Source organism: Saimiri boliviensis, chromosome 5 (assembly GCF_048565385.1).
Source record: "Saimiri boliviensis isolate mSaiBol1 chromosome 5, mSaiBol1.pri, whole genome shotgun sequence".
NCBI classification, from domain to species: domain Eukaryota; kingdom Metazoa; phylum Chordata; class Mammalia; order Primates; family Cebidae; genus Saimiri; species Saimiri boliviensis.
The window spans coordinates 11,499,610-11,518,800 of NC_133453.1; the positions used below are offsets into that span (position 1 = coordinate 11,499,610).

The 19,191-nt window shown below is 46.3% G+C and overlaps 1 protein-coding gene across 3 annotated transcripts in view; it reads left to right on the plus strand.

Annotated features, from left to right (window-relative positions):
* Window positions 1-13,440: 13,440 nt before the first annotated feature.
* Window positions 13,441-19,191, plus strand: part of SLC16A14 (solute carrier family 16 member 14) — a 37,182-nt gene continuing 31,431 nt past the window's right edge. Inside the window, exon 1 of one of the 3 annotated variants that reach the window (XM_003925445.3) lies at window positions 13,441-14,093. The gene's annotated coding sequence lies outside the window, so the exon portion shown is untranslated. Of the gene's footprint in view, window positions 14,094-18,272; window positions 18,581-19,191 lie in introns of those variants that run through there. The other 2 variants (XM_010336183.3, XM_074398912.1) reach the window with 2 other exon arrangements.

Below are 19,191 nucleotides of genomic sequence, written 5' to 3' on the forward strand. Positions count from 1 at the left end.
GCAAACCAGGGATTGCTCTCCAAGGCCCCTAGGAACAGCATGGGATCCTCAAACACACCCAACAGCAGTGAGTGTGGGTCGCCCAGTGAGCCTGCATGTATGACGGAATACCTGCTCTATGCCCTGTGCTGCACAGAGACTCACATGTGTGTCCTTGCCCGCTGGAACTCAGAACCAGAATCATCCTGATCCAAGGCACGCGGGCTGTGTGTGCGTCAGGGTTCTGGCACCTGCCTAGGATGAACTGCAACTCACACTGGCTCAAGAGCACCTATTTGTTCAAGCAACAGAAAAACACAGATGGAGATTCTGGAAAACAAGTCTTGACCCAGCGGCTTAAATGAGGGCATCATTTCTTCATCTCTCCAACTTTTGGCTCTGTTCTGTTTTCACTGACCAACTCTAGATAGGGCCGTGCTCCCATAAGGCAGCTGAAGTTTCCCCCAGCAGTTCGAGGCTTGGTTTCTATCAGGTTGGCAAGCCCAGCAGACAATGCCTTTTTCCCAACAGTTACAGTCAAAGAGCTGAGATTTGAGGAATAATTGGTTTGGTTTGGGTCATGGGTCTATTCCCAAGCCAATTTCTATAGTCAGAAAAAAAGAATGCCCTGACAGGATGAGCCTGGGATCCTGTAAAAGCAGCTCAACCCTCACCAGAGAAGGCTGACCACGGGGAAAACCAGGTTGCTGGTAGCAGAAGAAAGGAAAATGTGGGCTTGACAGACAGAAACAGCAGAGGTGCTCCACAGAGTACCAGACAAATCCCATGGGTTTATAAAAGAGGTCCTGCTCATTTTCACCTGAGCCAGGTGCAGTAGCTCACGCCTATAAACCCAGCACTTTGGGAGACCAATACAGGTGGGTCGCTTGAGGACAGGAGTTCGAGACCAGCCTGGCCAACGTGACAAAACTCTGTCTCTACTAAAAATGCAGAAAAATTAGCTCAGCGTGGTGGCAGGCACCTGTAATCCCAGCTACTCAGCCGGCTAAGGCAGGAGAATCGCTTGAACCTGGGAGGCAGAGGTCGCAGTGAGCTGAGATCACACCAATGTACTCCAGCCTGGACAGCAGAGAAAGACTCTGTCTCAAAAAAAAAAAAAAATTTTTTTTTTGGTCTGAGAGATGTGACCATGAAAGAGCTAGCTTGAGTCGAAACATGACCAAAAAAAAAAAAAACAGGATTATGATAAATTTTTAAAAGTACAGTAGAAGGGGGTCCAAGGCCAAGGAAAAAGCACGTAGAAACACAAAGCATTAATGTCTTCTGGAAATTGAGGGCAATCCACTCAGTCTGGAACAATGACAACACAGGTGTAGCAGAAGAGGACACTCGAAATGTAAGCTGGGGCGGGTCAAGGAAGCCTTTAAGCACCTGATTAGGGAGACGGAGACACCTGTTCCTCAAAACAACCGTATCCTGCACGAACCAGCGACACGTCTCTTGGGATTTCCAGCCACCACCCGCCCCCCCCCCACCCCCGCCACCCCGCCGCTTCCTTAAAATGTGTATTCAACTAAAGACAGCATGCCTTCTTGGCTGATCCAGGGACTGTGGAGCCGGACTGCCTGATTCAAGTCCTACTAGCTTCATGAACCAGGGCGACTTCCTTAATCTGTCTGTGCCCCTGATTCCTCACCTGTAAATGAGGAAATAATAGCCTCTCCTTCATGGGGGTATTGTGAAAATTGAATAAAATAATTCATAAAGATGTGAGAATCAAGTCAGGCTTACTGAAGCATGGTCAATTACTCTTCTTAGTGAGCACACACCAATGGTGGGCCAGAGAAGAGGCACTTCCAGCCGGCTGGCACCTCTGTGTAACCTACTTCATTCAGGATGGGATCAGTCAGTGCCCACCCTCTAAGCATGGATCATCCTTCCCATTCCACCTCCGTAACCAACTTTTAAAAATCCAATTTGCTTACTGGGCATAGATTGAGACCTCCATCCTACAGCTAATTAAAAGCTCTGTGTTCTTGGGCAGGGAAGGGTATGCCAATGGGTATATTTTACTGGCTATTATTAGGTGGAAAGCCTTCTTTGTCATTGGCTACCCCCCTAACATTATTTTCAACTCAGTCTGTTTGAGCCTATTCAGTTACTCCAGGGAACAATCTTCTAGTCCCCTTTTTGGGAAAATAAACCAGGCTGCCCTCCTGGGAACAGGAGAAGTAAAAAGGTAGTGGAGTGGGTGTGTCCTACCACTTAGTATGCAGATGTCACCCAACCCCAGAGCTCTCTGGATCCTCAGCTCCACCTTCTGCCCTGCCTGTTACCTGAATCTGGACCCCCTCTGGTTCAATATCTCCAGAAAATAAACCCTCTGCGAGGCTAGGATGAGGATTACTTGGCTAATTCTTCTGATGCAATTGGTCTAGAGTTTGGCCTGACCGTCTGGATTTTTCAAAAGCTCCCAGATGTTCTAATGTGTAGCCAAGGCAGGGAACCACTGCCTTAAAGCAATGCTTGCCACATGCCATTTATTTGCCTACCATCTCGCTTGACAATTATTTACTTATCACTTTTTTTAAATGAAATCAGGTTTAACTTCAATTTTATTTGGATAGGAGGTGTCATATCATTCATGTAAACAGAAAGCAAGTCTACCACTCGTGAATGTGTAAAAGAACAAAGCGGCCTCCTTCTCACTTCCTTCACCCTGCTTTGTTTTATTGTGTAATGCTTACCAGCACCTGAAATACTGCCTGTTTCACTCTCCCTTAGAATGCATGCTCCATGAGGACAGGAACTCCTGTCAGCTTGTCCAGTATCGTATTCTCCGTCATCCAAAACTCACCTGACCCTTGATTACTATTGTTAAATGAATTGACAAGGGAAACCACAAATAAGTACATGAAAACAACACAGGGTTATGAAATTCCAACTAGGTAGGGCTTCTTGTTGATGATTCCGAATCTGAAGATTGCTCTCTCCCTTAATAAATTAGAGGTGTTAAAGACCGCACCCTGACTTTTTCCTTGATATTCAATGAACCGAAAAAGAATTGGACATGTATGTGTTTGTTACTAATGTGTCAGCACCTAGACACCTGGTGTCTGGCACCTTGTAGGAGCTCAATACTCTTTTAAAATGCCTGAAGGAGACCTAGTGTTAGTCACCTCTAGTCTAAAATCACCAGTTCACCCTCAGGAGATATTGCTGCCAGTTCACCCTCAGGAGATATTGCCTCAAATCATTCTGACAGTGCTGATACTCATGAAGCACACTCTCCTATTTTTGCAGCCGGTATAACCTCTATGAACAATGTCTTTCTCCATCCCCTCACCTCTATATATATTGAGGAGGATCAAACCATTTTTGTTCATCTTTCCCACTGGCAGACCTCTCTCCATGCAGGTTTAAAACCCCATGAACCACGTTTGATTGTGATTTTTGTTTTACCCCAAGTATCCTAAAAGCCCCACTGTGGCTCAAGTGGGTGGGACTCTAGGCTAGTTACACATCCATAGCAATACTGACCTTCCTTACAATGAATCCAGGTGACTATGTTTTATTAGAAGCTATCAAGTCACCAACAAAGACAGTAATTCAGTCCTCTCATCCCAAGGTAAAAGTCACTGAGGACTGGGTTCAGGATTTAGCCATCCATGCATGACAAAGGTTTTGAGAAAACTAAGCCTACCTATCTAACCCTAAATTCTCTTGCCCTTGTCTGGCCATCCTGGTCCCTAGGGAGCTAGTCCCACAATAAATTAAAAACCAGAACCTGGCTTAGATCGGCATTTTTACGTGACACCACCCCTCCCCCCATCTCATCTGATTATCCATAGACCACAGAGAACTATTTAAAAGTTTTCTTTGGGAGATGGCTGCCCTCCAAATGTCCCACTCCTCTCCGAGCAGCCCTCTCCATGCTCAGCAGCAGACTGCCCTGCTGAGACAGAGGAGTCCGATCCACCCAGTCTTGCCCCGGGAGCCTCCACCAAGGGGTGGAGGTGGACTCAGCCTCCATCAATAAACTGAGGCCCATCAATAAAAGGGGAATGGAGACAGGTAAGGAGAGCAGAAACAAGCAAGAGGAACAGAGAGGTGTTAAGTGTGAGAAAAGGAAACTCCCTGTAGCGTTTCTATATTTTCTTTTCTTTTTTTTTTTTCTGTTTTATTACTTTTTTAATCTAAAAAAATTTTGTGCATACTTAGTGGATGTGTATATTTATGGGGTACCTATTTTCTGGGACTGCGTAAGATCGGAAACCAAACTGGGAAACAGGAAAACAGAAGGCAGTGAGATCAGCCAGTTTCCTACAGCATTGTTAATCAAGGTCACAATAGCACCGCTGGATACTAAACGGAATCCGGCACTGAAAAAACCCAGCTAGAAAATAATTACAGCTAACCCTCATGGGATCATTCTAAGAACTTTACATACTTTTATGTATGTGCCAACGATGGTTCTAAGAACTTTACGTACTTTCAAAAAATTGTTTTTTACTCCTAAATACTTCAGCGAGCATTTTCTGCTTTTTAAAATAAGACGTTCTCTTACAGAACCACAGTACTGTAATCGTTAAAAGTTTAAAAAACGACTAGGCCCTAATCTCCAGACCCTAATCAGATTTAGCCAATGATCCCACCAAACTGGTAGAAGCAGCCCAGGATCACGTGTTACATTTATTTGTCGTGTCTCTCACGTCTCATTTAAGCTGAACTCTTCCTGAATCTTTCTTACCCTTGGTGATGCCAACCTTCTTGGGAAGAATTGGCTAGTTATTTTGTAGAACGTCCCTTAATTCAGCTTTGTCTAATGTTTCCCCATGATTAGACTTACGTGTTTTTTGTCAAGAATCTGACAAAAGGGCTACTGTGTTCCTCTCAGTGTATCTCATCAGGAGGTACAGGTCAATGGACTTCACATATATTTTTTTTTAGAAGTATGGACTTCACATACTTTGCTGTTGCCCAGGCTGGAGTGCAGTGGCTCCCTTCAGCCTCAGCCTCCTGGACTCTGGTGATTCTCCTGCCTCTGCCTCTCATGTAGCTAGGACCACAGGCACATGCCATCATGCCCAGCTAACTTTTTAATTTTTTTGTAGAGACAGGGGTCTCACTTTGTTGTCCAGGCTGGTCTCAAACTCCTGGACTAAAGCAATCATCCTGCCTCAGCCTTTCAAAGTGCTGGGATTCCAGGTATGAACCACAGTACCCAGCCTTCACATACTTTAAATCTTTTATACCTCACAACAACTCAAGAGGTAGGTATTATTATTATTATTATTATTATTATTATCTGCTGTGGTCTAAGTTTGTATCTCACCCAAATTCATACATTGAAACCTAACCCCCAAGGTGATGGTATTAGGGAGGTAGGACCTTTGGGATGTAATGAGGTCATGAGGGCATAGCTCTTATGAATGAGATCGGTGTCCTCATAAAAAAGACCCTGGAGAGTGCCAGTGCCCCTGCTATCACGTGAGGACACCGTGAGAAGGCATTATCTGTGAACTGGGAAATGAGCCCTCACCAGACACCAAATCTGCAGCTCCCTAATCATGGACCTCCCATCCTCCAGAACTGTGGGGAATACATTTCTACTGTGTATAAGCCACCCAGTTCATGGTGTTTTGTTACAGCAGTCCAAATGGGCTGAGACATTTTCATCTCACAGAAGAGGACGCTGAGATGGAGAGATGCTAAGCAACCTCCTTCACAGGTAGAGACGTGAGTGGTGAAAGCTGGGATTGCAGTTCAACCAGTGAGGCTCCAGGATTTACACTCTTTTTGGTTTGTGTGTGTGTGTGTTTTTTTTTTTTTTTTTTTTTTTTTGAGACTGAGTTTCACTCTTCTTGCCCAGACTGGAGTGTAATGGTGTGATCTTGGCTCACCACAACCTCCACCTCCTGGGTTCAAGTGATTCTCTGGCCTCAGCCTCCAGAGTAGCTGGGATTACAGGCATGCACCACCATCCCCAGCTAATTTTATATTTTTAGTAGAAACAGGGTTTCTCCATGTTGGTCAGGCTGGTCTCAAACTCCCGACCTCGGGTGATTCGCCTGCCTTGGCCTCCCAAAGTGCTGGGATTACAGGCGTGAGCCACCACGCCCATCTGATCTTATACTCTTAATGACTAATTTATGCTGCCTCTCAGGAGGGCTCTCGTGTCAGGCAATTCTCTCTCTGAGGTGGAACAGGCTTTGATGACATTTGATGACACTCTGATCACTACTTTAGAAATAAGTCCCCTAATGAGGTGCCAAGCACAGTGCTGTCCATGTGTTATTAAATCCTCACAACAACCGTCTGATGTAGGGGCTGGTATGACAGGCACCCCAGTGCTGATGCCCGGCCATGTACACACAGATGGAGGAGCTGGGCTTTCAGTCTGGCTGACCTCAGAAACAGCTCAACTCTGTGTGTTCTTGGCTTTCACCACACATGCTCTGCTCTTCGCAACAATGAAGAGGAGAGCTCCTTATTTTTGTAATCACTGTTTACACAGCCCTGAGAGTTCTCTAATGCTGGTATTTGGTCTTGGCAATACGTTGAAATCGCCTGATCCTTTCTTGCAGAGGAGCCAAAGTAGGCCCAGCTGGGGAGTGGCCCGATGAACCAGGGTTACAGAGTCTGCCTGGGCTGTAAGGCCCGCGGGTGTTCAGAGAGACGTCTTTTCATGTATTTACATCTTTAATTTCATTCAGTAATGCTTTGTAATATTCAGAGTACAAGCTTGGCACTTCCTTTAAGTGTATTCCCACTTTTTAAAATTCATTTTGATGCTACTGTCATTGTTAGTATATGGAAATATCGTTGATTTGCATACACGGATCTTGCATGCTGTAACTTTGCTGAACACACTTCTCGGTGCCATTTTTGTTAGTGGATTCCTTATGTTTTCTGTATATAAATCATATATCTGAAAATAGAGATAATTTTATTTTCTTCTTTCTATTCTGGATTTCCTTTATTTCTTTTTTTAATTTTTAAACTTTTATTTATTGCCTAATTGCCCTGGTTAGAACGTCTAGTACAACATTGAATGGGCGTGGCAAAAGTGGATATCCTTGTCTCGTTCCTGATCTTTGGGAGAAAGCATTTCATCTTTCACCATTAGTATGATGTTATCGGTGAGTTTTTGTATATGCCTTTTATCAGGTTGAGGAAGCTCCCTTCAATGGCCAGTCTGTTGTGTGGGTTTTTTAAATCACAAAAGGGTGTTTGATTTTGTCAAATACTTATTCTGTATCAAGTTGATCGTGTGATTTTGATTTTTTCTTCTTTATTTATTTGAGAAAGAGTCTCACTCTGTCACCTAGGCTAGAGTGCAGTAGCGAGATCTCAGCTCACTGTAAACTCCACTTCCCGGGTTGAAGCGATTCTCCTGCCTCAGCCTCCTGATACTGCTGGGAATACAGGCACGTGCCAACACACCTAGATGATTTTGGTATTTTTAGTAGAGACAGAGTTTCACCATGTTGGCCAGAATGGTCTTGAACACCTGACCTCAAGTGATCCACCCACCTTGGTTTCCCAAAGTGCTGGGATTACAGGCGTACGCCACGGTACCAGGTCTTTTCTTTTTTTCTTTTTTTTTTTTTTTTAGATCTTGCTCTTTCACACAGGCTAGAGTGCAGTTGTGGGGTCAAAGCTCACTGCAGCCACAAGCAATCCTCCCACCCCACCCTCCTGAGTTTCTAGGACTATGGGCCCACACATCATCCTTTATTCTATGGATACTGTCTATTACATTAATTGATTAATAAATACATACCAACCTTGTATTCCTGGGATAAGTCCCACTTGGTCATAGTGAGTTCATTATTATTTATTTATTTATTTATTTATTTTAGAGACAAGATCTTGCTTGGTTACCAAGGCTGGGGTGCGGTAGCACCATCATAGTTCACTGTAACTTCAAACTGCTGAGCTTAAGCAATCCTCCCACCTCAGCCTCCTGAGTAGCTGGGAGCACAGCTGCATGCCACTACACCCAGCTATTACTTTTCCTTTTTATTTTGTAGAGATGGGGCCTCACTATTGAGGCTGCCCAAGCTAATCTTGAACTCCTGGCCTCAAGCAGTCACCCTGCTTCAGCATCCCACAGTGCTAGGATTACAGGTGTGAGCCACCACGTCTGGCTAAGTTAATTAAATAAGTGTTCAAGAAACCAGCACTACAGTAAGGCACATCTAATCATACCCATCCTATCTCTGTGCCATCCCTGACCTAAATCCCATGTTTGTCATTCCTTGCTTCCCTTTTTGGACAGTTGCACTGCACCTAGATGCATTCCAAAAATATTTGGTTTAAGTTTTGTAATTTTGCATAAAGAGTATTATGCTTTTTCTACTTAATAGGTAATTTCTAAGATTCAAACATATGCTGTGTTGATGGAGTTGATCCTGTTGATTACTGTGTAATATTCCATTGTATGACTACTATGTGTGCCACATTAAAGCAAGATAGTAACAGGTCCAAATGTGAACTCCTATTATCTCCCACAAACAGGCTCCTCCTGTGGTCTTCCCATCTTTGTTAATGTCAGCTCCATCCTTCCCGTTACTTAGGTCAAAACCTTGGAGTCACCCTTGACTCCTCTTTTGCTCACGCACATTCACTCTGTAAACAAATCCTACAATTCTGCTTCCAAAGTGTATTCAGAATTCAACTTCATTTCACAACCTTCGTTCCCAGTTCTGTGGTCCCAGTAGCCATTGTCTCTCCCTTGGATTATTGTAATTATCTCCTAACTGGTTTTTCTGCTTCTGCTTCTGCTCTCATGTCCTGCAGCCTCTTTTCAATCTAGTAAACAGACATACCTTGGTAAATGTCAGTATCCACGTCACCTCTCTGCTCAACTCTTTTTCTTTTCTTTTCCTTCCTTCCTTTTTCTTTTTTTCCTTCTTACTTTTTTTTTTTTTTTTTTTTTTTTTTTAACAGAGTCTCTCTCTGTTGCCCAGGCTGGAGTGCAGTGGTACCATCTCAGGTCACTACAACCTCTGCCTCCTGTGTTCAAGTGATTTTCCTGCCTCAGCCTCCCAGGTAACTGGAATTACAGGCATATATGACCACACTAGGCTAATTTTTGTATTTTCAGTAGAGACAGGGTTTTGCCATGTGGGCCAAGCTGGTCTCGAACTCCTGGCTTTCAGCGATCCACCCACCTTGGCCTCCCAAAGTGCTGGGATTACAAGCATGAGCCACTGCACCCGGCCCCCTCTGCTCAACTCTCCAGTGGCTTCCTGTCTCTGACTAAAAGCCAATTTCCCTCTGCCTCGTGACCTTTGCACCTGCTATTCTTCCTGCTAGGATGAGCTTCCTCCTGCCATTCTCGTGGCTCATTCCTGCCCTTCTTGTTGATGCCTTCTCTCCCTTCTAAAATTTCCCATCACAGTAACCCTTCAAATTTTTTGTCCTTGCCTAATTTTTCTTTTTAGTGCTTATTACTAATTGTGTGTATGTGTGTGTGTGTGTATATATATATATATATTTGTGTGTGTATAGAGAGAAAAATAAATACACATACACATATATGTATTACATATATATAATTTGTTTGTCTTGCTCACTGAGACATACACTCAGTGCAGAAAAGCATTTGTGTTAGTTTTATTCATTGCTGTATCCCCAGCACTTTATAAAATCACACCATACACACTCAGCAAATATTTGTTGAATGAAAACGAATAGCTGAAAAGTAACTACTGGCACATATGGTTCATGGATAAAGCATATAAATGACGCCTTGCTGAAATCTGAAAGTAAATTTATGAGGCACCCAGGAGCCACGACCAATGTCATCTCGGTGTGGTGGTTGTCATGAGACTCCAGGCTGCTGAAGGCTGCCATCCGCCCTGCAACCTCCTTCGGTCCCCACCAGCCATGCTGAAATCCGAAATCCCAGGAGGCTGGCTTGGCAGCAGGTAAAGACCAAAGATGCCTGCCGAGACCTGATGTAACCAGGGTCCCCACTTGGTGAAAGCATCTGCATTTATCTTTAAGGAAAGATAAATCCAGTCACAGGAAGAATCCTGAATGAGCACAGACTGACCTTATAAGCCAACAGCTGGCAAGGCTTTGGGCAGAGACCTGGGTTTCTGGTCCTATATAAGAGAAAGGATTTCCCTCCTCCTTCATATAGCTTCGCCTGGCTGTGCAGTGTGTGGCTTGCCCTGTGGTTTCTGAGCACACTTGGACTTCAGGCACATGTGTTCCGGATTCTAGCCTTTGATCTCCCCACATTAAACTCAGAGGAGTGAGGAAGAGGGCTGCACTGACAGAGGATGCTCTTGGTGACCATGCGGTTTGCAGGTCATCTTTACATCTGGGCTGGCTACAACGATGAGGCACCTTAAGGCATTTCTCTAACCCTTTCAGTGTTCTGTGCTAGCAACTTCCTCGAATGCTAATTCTAGCCCACTCTGTGCCTACTCTACTCCATTAAGCCACCAAAATTAAGGCGCACATTGTCCAGATTCTTAGTTTCACCCCAATGCTACTGTGGGGTTATAAAATCAATGGAGTACATGATTAGAACTAAGAGAAGGTTTCTAGAGGCAGCATGTGAGTCAGTTTACCTTCTTAAGAGGCAAGGTTGTTACCTAACGCAATTCAATTAAAGGTTAAGATTGCTATTGAGAGAAAATGTATAATTTGCCTAAAAATCAAGAGACAACGTCAGGTTTCTCTACTTTAGATACATGAAAAGAGTTTAGTGCTTATATTTTACATTTTAACTGATAGTGGATTTTTTTTTTTTTCTGACAGCGTGTCACTCTGTCACCCAGGCTGGAGTGCAGTGGCACGATCTCAGCTCACTACAACCTCCATCTCCTGGATTCAAGCGATTATCCTGCCTCAGCCTCCCAAGTAGCTGGGATTACAGGCACCCGTCACCATGTCCAGCTAATTTTTGTATTTTTAGTAGAGACAGGGTTTCACCATGTTGGCCAGGCTGGTCTCGAACTCCTGACCCCAAGCAATCAGCCCACCTTGCCTCCCAAAGTGCTGAGATTACATGTGTGAGCCACCATGCCCTGCCTGATAGTGGATTTCTATTTATTTAACCCAGACATACCAACTTGTGGGTCACAGTTAGTCCTCTTCGCTTTGGTCCTGTTTTCAGCCCACCTGTGTCACTGAGAGACTAACAGACTGGTAAGAGCAATGATACTTATGAAGACAAAATAACGGAAATAATAATCAGAAAAGGCTTTCATGGTCCAGAGGAGAAGCTTCTCAAAGAGCCAATTAAAGACTGCCTACTGCCTGGGCATGTGGAGGTGGGATGAGGATTACAAAGCAGCACAAGGAAAATTTTGGAGTCATTTGATTGAGGTGCTTGTTCCACAGACATGCTGAAACTCATCAAATTGTACACTAAATATGCATCATTCATACGAGATCAACTATACTTCTGTAAGTGAGCAAGTTTTCAGAGAAAAAAAAACAGACTTAAAAATCTTACAGACTTCTTTTCAAACGAAGTGGATCATATGGAATTGAAGTGCTTGTCAGGAACCCCAATCTTGCTGTCAAAAGCCTGCTTGAAATGAGTGGATATAAGCAGCTCAGACCAAGGGAACACTAACCATCAGTTGTCCATGTTCTTATCAGCAAAAGTAAGATATGTAAACCACTTAAGCCTAGCACCTCATCAAAATGACCTCACTTGGCCACAATTTTCTCAATTTTTTTTCTCACTCTGTTGCTCAGCTGGAGTGCAGTGGCATAATCTCAGCTCACTGCAACCTCCACCTCCCAGGTTCAAGCAATTCTTACATCCTAGGTTCAAGCAATATCATGCCTCAGCCTCCCAAGCAGCTGGAATTACAGGCATGCGCCACCACACCCAGCTAATTTTTGTATTTTTAGTAGAGACGGGTTTTCATCATGTTGGCCAGGCTGTCTTGAATTCCTGATCCCAGGTGATCCGCCGCCTTGGCCTCCCATAGTGCTGGGACTATAGGCGTGAGCCACTGTGCCCGGCCTCAATTATTTTTAAATCAAGAGTTGATAGAAGAGTAGCTAGGCATGATGGATGGCACGCTCCTGTAACCCCAGCTACTCAGCAAACTGAGGCAGGAGAATCACTTGAACCTGGGAGGCAGAGGTTGCAGTGAGCCAAGATCATCACTGCATTCCAGCATGGCTGACAAAGTGAGATTCCGTCTCAAAAAAAAAAAAAAAGAGTTGATATAAGAAATAGCAATATAGACCGGATGCAGTGGCTCCCGCCTGTAATCACAGCACTTTGGAAGGCTAAGGCAGCCAGATCACTTATGTCCAAAAGGTCGAGACCAGCCTGGGCGATACAATGAGACTGTCTCTATAAAAAGTCAAAAAAATTAGCCAAGCATGGTGGCATAATCTGTAGTCCCAGTTACTCAGGAGGATGAGGTGGGAGAATCACCTGAGCCCAGGAGGTTGAGGCTGCAATGAACTGTAATCATGCTACTGCACTCCAGCCTGGGTGACCCAGAGAGACCCTGTCTCAAAAAAAAAAAAAAAAAAAAAAAAAGTAAAAGTAAAACACATGTGAATTTTTTTTTTTTTTTTTCAGAAAAAAGAAAGGAAGAAAGAAAGATATCTGTGGTAGGCAGAATAATGGTCTCCCAAAGATGTCCACGTCCTAATCCCTGGAACCGGTGAATTTGTTACCTTACATGGCAAAAGGGGAATTAAGGTTGCAGATGGAATGAAGGTTGTTAATCAGCTGACCTTAAAATAGACAGATTCTCTGGATTATATTTTTAAACTCAATGTAATCCCCAGGGTCCTTAAAAGTGGAAAGGGATGGGGCAGAAAAGAGGAGACAAGGCGATGTGAGCTTGGAAAGAAGACAGAATGATGCAGCAGTGCTAGCTGTGAAGATGGAGGAGGAGCCACCAGCCAAGGAATGTGGGCGGCCTGCAGAAGCTGGCGGCTCTCCCCTAGAGCCATGAGAAGGAACACAGCCTTCAAAGTGCCAACACCGTTCTTAGCCCAGTATGACCCATTTCAAACTTCCAACCTCCATAACTGTAAAATAGTGAATTTGTGTGGTTTTTCTCTGCTATTACTGTGGTAATGTATTACAACTGCAGTAGGGAGCTAGTGCAAAACCTTCAGGTGGGGTGAAACAGCACAGGCTTGATCGACTCACGCATTCACTTCAATAATACAGAAAATTGTCCAAGGCAAACACTGAGTTGTGTGCCCTGCTGGGAATAAGGTAGGGAGGCATCGAGATGGAAGTTGTGCCTGGTGCCCACCAAGGTAGGTAAGGGATGAGCAGAAAGAACAGCGAGAGTTGGGGCCCAGAACCGGACCAAGAGTGAGGGACTGGCCGGGCACGGGGCTGAGCTTGTGATTCCAGCACTTTGAAAGGCCAAGGCCAGAGGACTGCTTGAGCCTAAGTGTTGAGACCTGCCTAGCAACATAGTGAAGCCCATGTCGCGCGCGCGCGCGCGCGCGACAGAGAGAGAGAGAGAGAGAGAGAGAGAGAGAGAGAGAGGTGGTGGGGGAGGGGGGAGAGACAGAGAACAAGAAACTTTGAGTCCTCTTTGGCCAAAAATATTGCAGTGAGGGTCTGTTTCATCCCTTTTTTCCCATCTCAGAGCCATGAAGACTACTGCTACTTTCACCCACATCCTGAATTTTGTTTCAGTACCTTTTCTGCAGTGATAAATGTGCAGAGCCTTAGCGGAACCTCAGCCAAAGCTATAAACTTCAACCGGCCACAAGAGTGTGCATGTGAGGTGACTGCATTTTTTTTTCCTGCCAAACCAGAATTAGCCGGTATAGGAATGAACGAGCATGAAGATTTGAAATTGCTCCGATTGGAAGGAAGCCCAGGTTAGGTTTGGGCACCTCCAAAAGCACCCTTTTTAAAGCCACCTGGACGGAGGCGTCGAGCTTTCAGCTCCACCAAACGCTCACCTGGCCTGGCGACAAGCAGCGGAGAAGCCCAGGAGCCCCGCACACAGCGCACGGAGCCGGGCGGAGAGCTGAGCCGCAGGCACCCGCATCTCCAGGATGATAGGCGACATTGCAACAAATCTCTACACCCAGCAGCTCAGGGGGTTTCGAGTAGAGCAGCAAGTTCGAGGATCCGGGCGTGGAGCGGAGTGAGGCCGCAGCCCAGCGGCCCTCGGGCGGTGAGTATCTGAGGCCGGGCGCGCCTCGGGCCCGGGGGATGGAGCGGCGCGGGGAGCTTCGGAGCTGGGGCTTCGGTTGGCCGCTGCACCCCAGGGACCCTCGGGAAGAGACGGCCCCAGCCCAGGGCAGGCTCGGGAAAGGCTGCCCGAGCGGTGCAGGGCGAGGCTGCGCCGGGGCGGGTGGTAGTGCCAAGGCCGCCGCGGGGTCTCGGGAGCTGCGGGCGAGCGGGCAGGGTAACCTGCGGTTCAGGGCCGCCCGCCAGGCGGAGCGTGCGGACGTGCGCTAGCTGCTCCTGGCCGCCAGGGCCCCGCGCGCGTCTTCCAGGGCACCCCCATCCGGCTGGAGAGGCGCGCTCTGCTCGCGCCCAGCTTCGCTGCCCCGCTGTGCTCCAGGCCCATTTGGGACTCGAACTGGATAGTGATGAGGCGCAGAGCCAGCGGCCAGGGGCTGCGCCTGGGGACATCTAGGGTGCGGATGCGTCTCCGCGCGGGCTGTGGTGCTGCAGCCAGCCCGGCTTCCCCGCTGGGCCGCCGGCTTCCGAACGCGCGGAGGGATGCGGGGTTCCCGAGGCGGGGATGGGGACTTGGGGTGCCCAGGGAGGGGGAGCAGCAAGCGCGGGAGGGGGCGGGCGCTCCGAGGGTAGGGCGCGGAGGCCGGACCCCGCTGGCAAGATCCGGCGCCCAGGGCGCGCAAAGACTGGGCCCCCTTAGCGCGTCGGATCGCGGCTTCTCTAGAGAGGCTGAAACCGGGCGAGGGACCGGGGACGGCCATTTCGGGGCTAAACACCGCCAAGGACATGATGACGTTTTACGAGCTCAACTCTGCTTTCCAATTAATCCGTTTTCTTCCTGCGGAAAAGTTGATTCGGGCTCATTAACAGCTGAGGGCCGTTACTGGGGATTAGAGAGATTCTCTTGCCTTGTCTGGCTTCTTTGTTTGCGTGTACGTGCGTGTGTGTGTGCGCGCGTGTGTGAGAGAGAGAGAGAAAGAGAGAGAGAGAAGAGGGGAGAGGGGGAGTGTTGGGGGTGGGAGGAGGTAAAACAGGCTTGGGGTCCCGCGGGCCTGGGTTCCGATTTGGGTTTCACCGCCTGCTAGTTTAACCTCTCCAAGCTTCATTGCTCCCGTTCGATGGTTCAGTTTCTTCATCTGTAAAATGGGGACATTAATGCCAGTTGGACGGGATCGCGTTGGAGAAGCCACCAAGCAGTCCCTGACCCAGAGCAAAGCATGTCTATGTTGAATCCTCCTCATTCGGCGTGAACCCCGCTGTGTTCTGTTTTTCTCCTGGGCTGCCTCTGCACCGGTTTAGCCAGCTCCCCAGCCTTCTCCGCCGCAGCCTCTTCAGCCTGCTGGCGGCAAGCGCGCCCTCTAAGGGCCCCAAATACCCTGAGCACTACCAGGTGGCGAGCGCCGATGAGCCTGCAGAGCCCACTTCAGGTGAACCCGCACTCACCTGCATGGGTTGCAGAGCCGCTACCACCACGCTCTGCCCACCTCTGGGAGAGACTGTAATTTTAATTTTAGCTTGGTGCTTCCCGCTTTCCTTCTTATGGGTAATGAGCTCACCACATGCAATGTAATGGCAATAGCCAAATTAAAAATGAATGACTTGGCCGTGTGCCGTGGCCGACGCCTGTAATCCCAGCACTTTGGGAGGCCGAGGCTGGGGGATCATCTAAGGTCAGGATTTCGAGACCAGCCTGGCCAACATGGCGAAACCCTGTCTCTACTAAAAATACAAAAATTAGCCGGGTGCGGTGGCACACACCTGTAGTCCCAGCTACACGGGAGGCCGAGGCAGGAGAATCGCTTGAACCCGGGAGGCAGAGGGTGCAGTGAGCCGAGATCTCGCGACTGCACTCCAGCCTGGGCGACAAAGGGATACTCTGTAAAACAAACAAGCAAACAAACAAAAAAACCACACTTTAAAATTTTCTACACAGCTGTAGAAAATTTAATTTTGTTCTAATATCTGATATACCCTAGAAGGATCTGTTATTTTCATTTCTGCCTATTATCACATAAATATGTAGCTGACCCAGTTTTATAGCCTACATATGTTACCCCCATTTACATTATTTTTTCATCATCTATGAATTCATTTGGGGAGAATGGAGGGTTGACTGTTCTTACCATAATCTTCCCATTTTCTTGCTTCACCTTCTTCAGAAGGAGGCCCTAATGTCTTTTTGCCAAGCTTCCAATAGCAAGCTTGCTTAGACTGGGTTACCTTTTGCTTTTTTTTTTTTTTTTTTTTTTTTTCTTGAGGCGGAGTCTCCTTCTGTAGCCCAGGGTGGAGTGCAGTGGCATGATCTCAGCTCACTGCACACTTCATCTCCCAGGTTCAAGCGATTCTCCTGCCTCAGCCTCCCGAGTAGCCTGGACTATAGGTGTGCACCACACATCAGCTAATTTTTGTATTTTTAGTAGAGAAGGGGTTTCACCATGTTGGCCAGGCAGGTGTTGGACTCCTGACCTCAAGTGATCCACCCACCTCAGCCTCCCAAATTGCTGAGATGGCAGGCATGAGCCACTGTACTAGGCCACATTCTACATATTAATCCTTAGCAGAAGCCCCACGTTCACTGCCTCAGTGCACCACATGCATATGGTCATTTTACATGTATGTCAGGATGTAGAAAAGGTAAGGGAGTCCGAAGGCCCTCTGGTGGACAAAGACTTGGAGCCTGGGAATACAGATACGCCCTCTGCGTTCTCCGTCTCTCCAGGTGTAGAGTGGGATCATAATACTAAAATGATCACTTTTACATCTTATATAAATGCATATATAATTATACATGTGTATAGTTATATGAATGCTAAAAGCAACCTTGGAGTTGGAGGGATAAACATTTGTTTTTCTGTTGTCTTTTGTTTTCCTTAACTAGTTGGACTAGAAGTCAACCATGAATAATCAAAACCGTAATTACTTTTGGAGAGATTTAAGTGTGAAATGCAAATGACTCTACTACTCAGCAGATCAACAGGGGCCTCCTGAGGATCCAAAATAACTTTTTGGGCCAGGCACACTGGCTCACACCTGTAATCCCAACACTTTGAGAGGCCAAGGCAGGTGGATCACTTGAGGTTAGGAGTTCGAGACCAGACTGACCACATGGTGAAACCCCATCTCTACAAAAATACAAAAATTATCTGGGCATGGTGGTGCACACCTGTAGTCCCAGCTACTTGGGAGGCTGAGGCAGGAGAATCACTTAAACCTAGGAGGTGGAGGTTGCAATGAGCCAAGATCATGCCACCGCACTCCAGCCTGGGCAACAGAGTGAGACTATGTCTCAAAAAAAACAACAAAAAGAACTTTTTGCCCCACTCCTGCCTGCCACCAGTGCTCTGCATTTGATACTATATTCTCCCTGTACCCTTTTGCCTCTCGAATAAAACTTGTCCATTGAAGGCCATTCCATGTCACTTATTTATGAACAAACTAGAAATATCAAGAGCAGTTTGATGACAACCTACATCTCTTAACCCAGAAATAATTCAGTAAGAATATAAAGTTCCTTGCATTGCTATAGAAAAGTGCTTAATATTTCAACCCATGGGTTGAAATACTATAACTTTTCATTTTTTATTACTTCAGAGCCTTCCTTGGTTGTAAATGAACTTCAGGAAAATGCTAAGTGTTATTGTTTTATCATATTAAACATAGCTGAGCATTGTCCCATAGATAGCAAAATGACATTTTGATGGGCCATGCACACCTTGTGTCCAGCTGCCTGGTTCTCCTCTCTCTGGCTCCTCAGGATTCTGCACACAACAGAGCCAGAGGGAAGACAACCATCAACCATCCCTCCTGAACCCTCTCTGGGCTCATGCACTGGCCCTTTGACAGCACAGCTCTGCCCTGTGCTGTGAGCTTTGGAGAGCAAGCACTGCCCCATTCCTTTCTAGCCCCAAGCAGGCTCAGACACTGGGAGGGTGACAGATACACACATCCACAGACACACACATGAGCCTGAAACCCAAGAGACACTGGAAGCCTTCCCACTAGAGGTCATCTTGTTTTGTTTTCTCTTTTACAAGTCAGCCTCTTAAACTGAAGATAAGAGGTTGATTCAGACAACATTTAAAATATCGACTTTTATTTTCTTATAATACAGGTAATATGTATCTATTGAGGACCTTTTTTTTTTTTTTTTTTTTTTTTTAGACAGGGTCTCACTTTGTCTCCAAGGCTGGAGTGCAGTGGCATGATCACGGCTCACTGCAGCGTCAACCTCCCAGGCCCAAACAATTCTCCCGCCTCCGCCTCCCAGATAGCTGGGATATGTGCCTGGATAATTGTTTTTTATTTGTGGTGACAAGGTCTCACCGTTGCCCAGGCTGGTCTTGAACTTCTGAGCTCAAGTAATCCTCCTGCCTTGGCCTCCCAGATGGCTGGGATTACAGGATTGAGCCACTGCACCTGACATATTGAGGAAATTTCTCACCACTAAGATAAGTAGAAAGAAGAGGGAAATTCCTGGTAAGACCATCATCCAAAGAATAACATCCATCAGCATTTTTCTTTGTTTTGCTCCCATCTTTTTTCCTGTGGTTGCATGTCTTGATAGAAACAACAAAGAGATTATTACATATGTCAAAAATAAAGTTGTCTAGGGCTCTTTGAAAACACAGAGGGTCATACTAAAGTGTGAACTTTATTTTGGAGGGCAGACTTATGTTGACTAGCTGTGCTACAATCAATTGATTTAACAAGTATTCTGATGTTGGATAGTAAAGGTGTTTTCAGGGTCTCACTATTATAAATTAGCTGGATCTTGAAGGATGAGCAGAAGAGGGTGAGGAGGCTAGGAGAGAGGAGGGGAAGGAGAGAAAATCACACGCAATAGCTGAGAGAAGGTGCTGAAGGGACTCCATCCTGATAACTCAAATGGATGGAGAAATTGGCTTTTTTTTTTTTTTTTTTTTCCTGAAAAAGAGTTTTTCTCTTTCACCCAGGCTGGAGTGTAGTGATGTAATCTCGCCTTACTATTGCAACCTCTGCATCCCCACTGGGCTTCAAGCGATTCTCCTGCCTCAGCCTCTCAAGTAGTTGGGACTTTAGGCACCCACCACCATGCCCGACTAATTCTT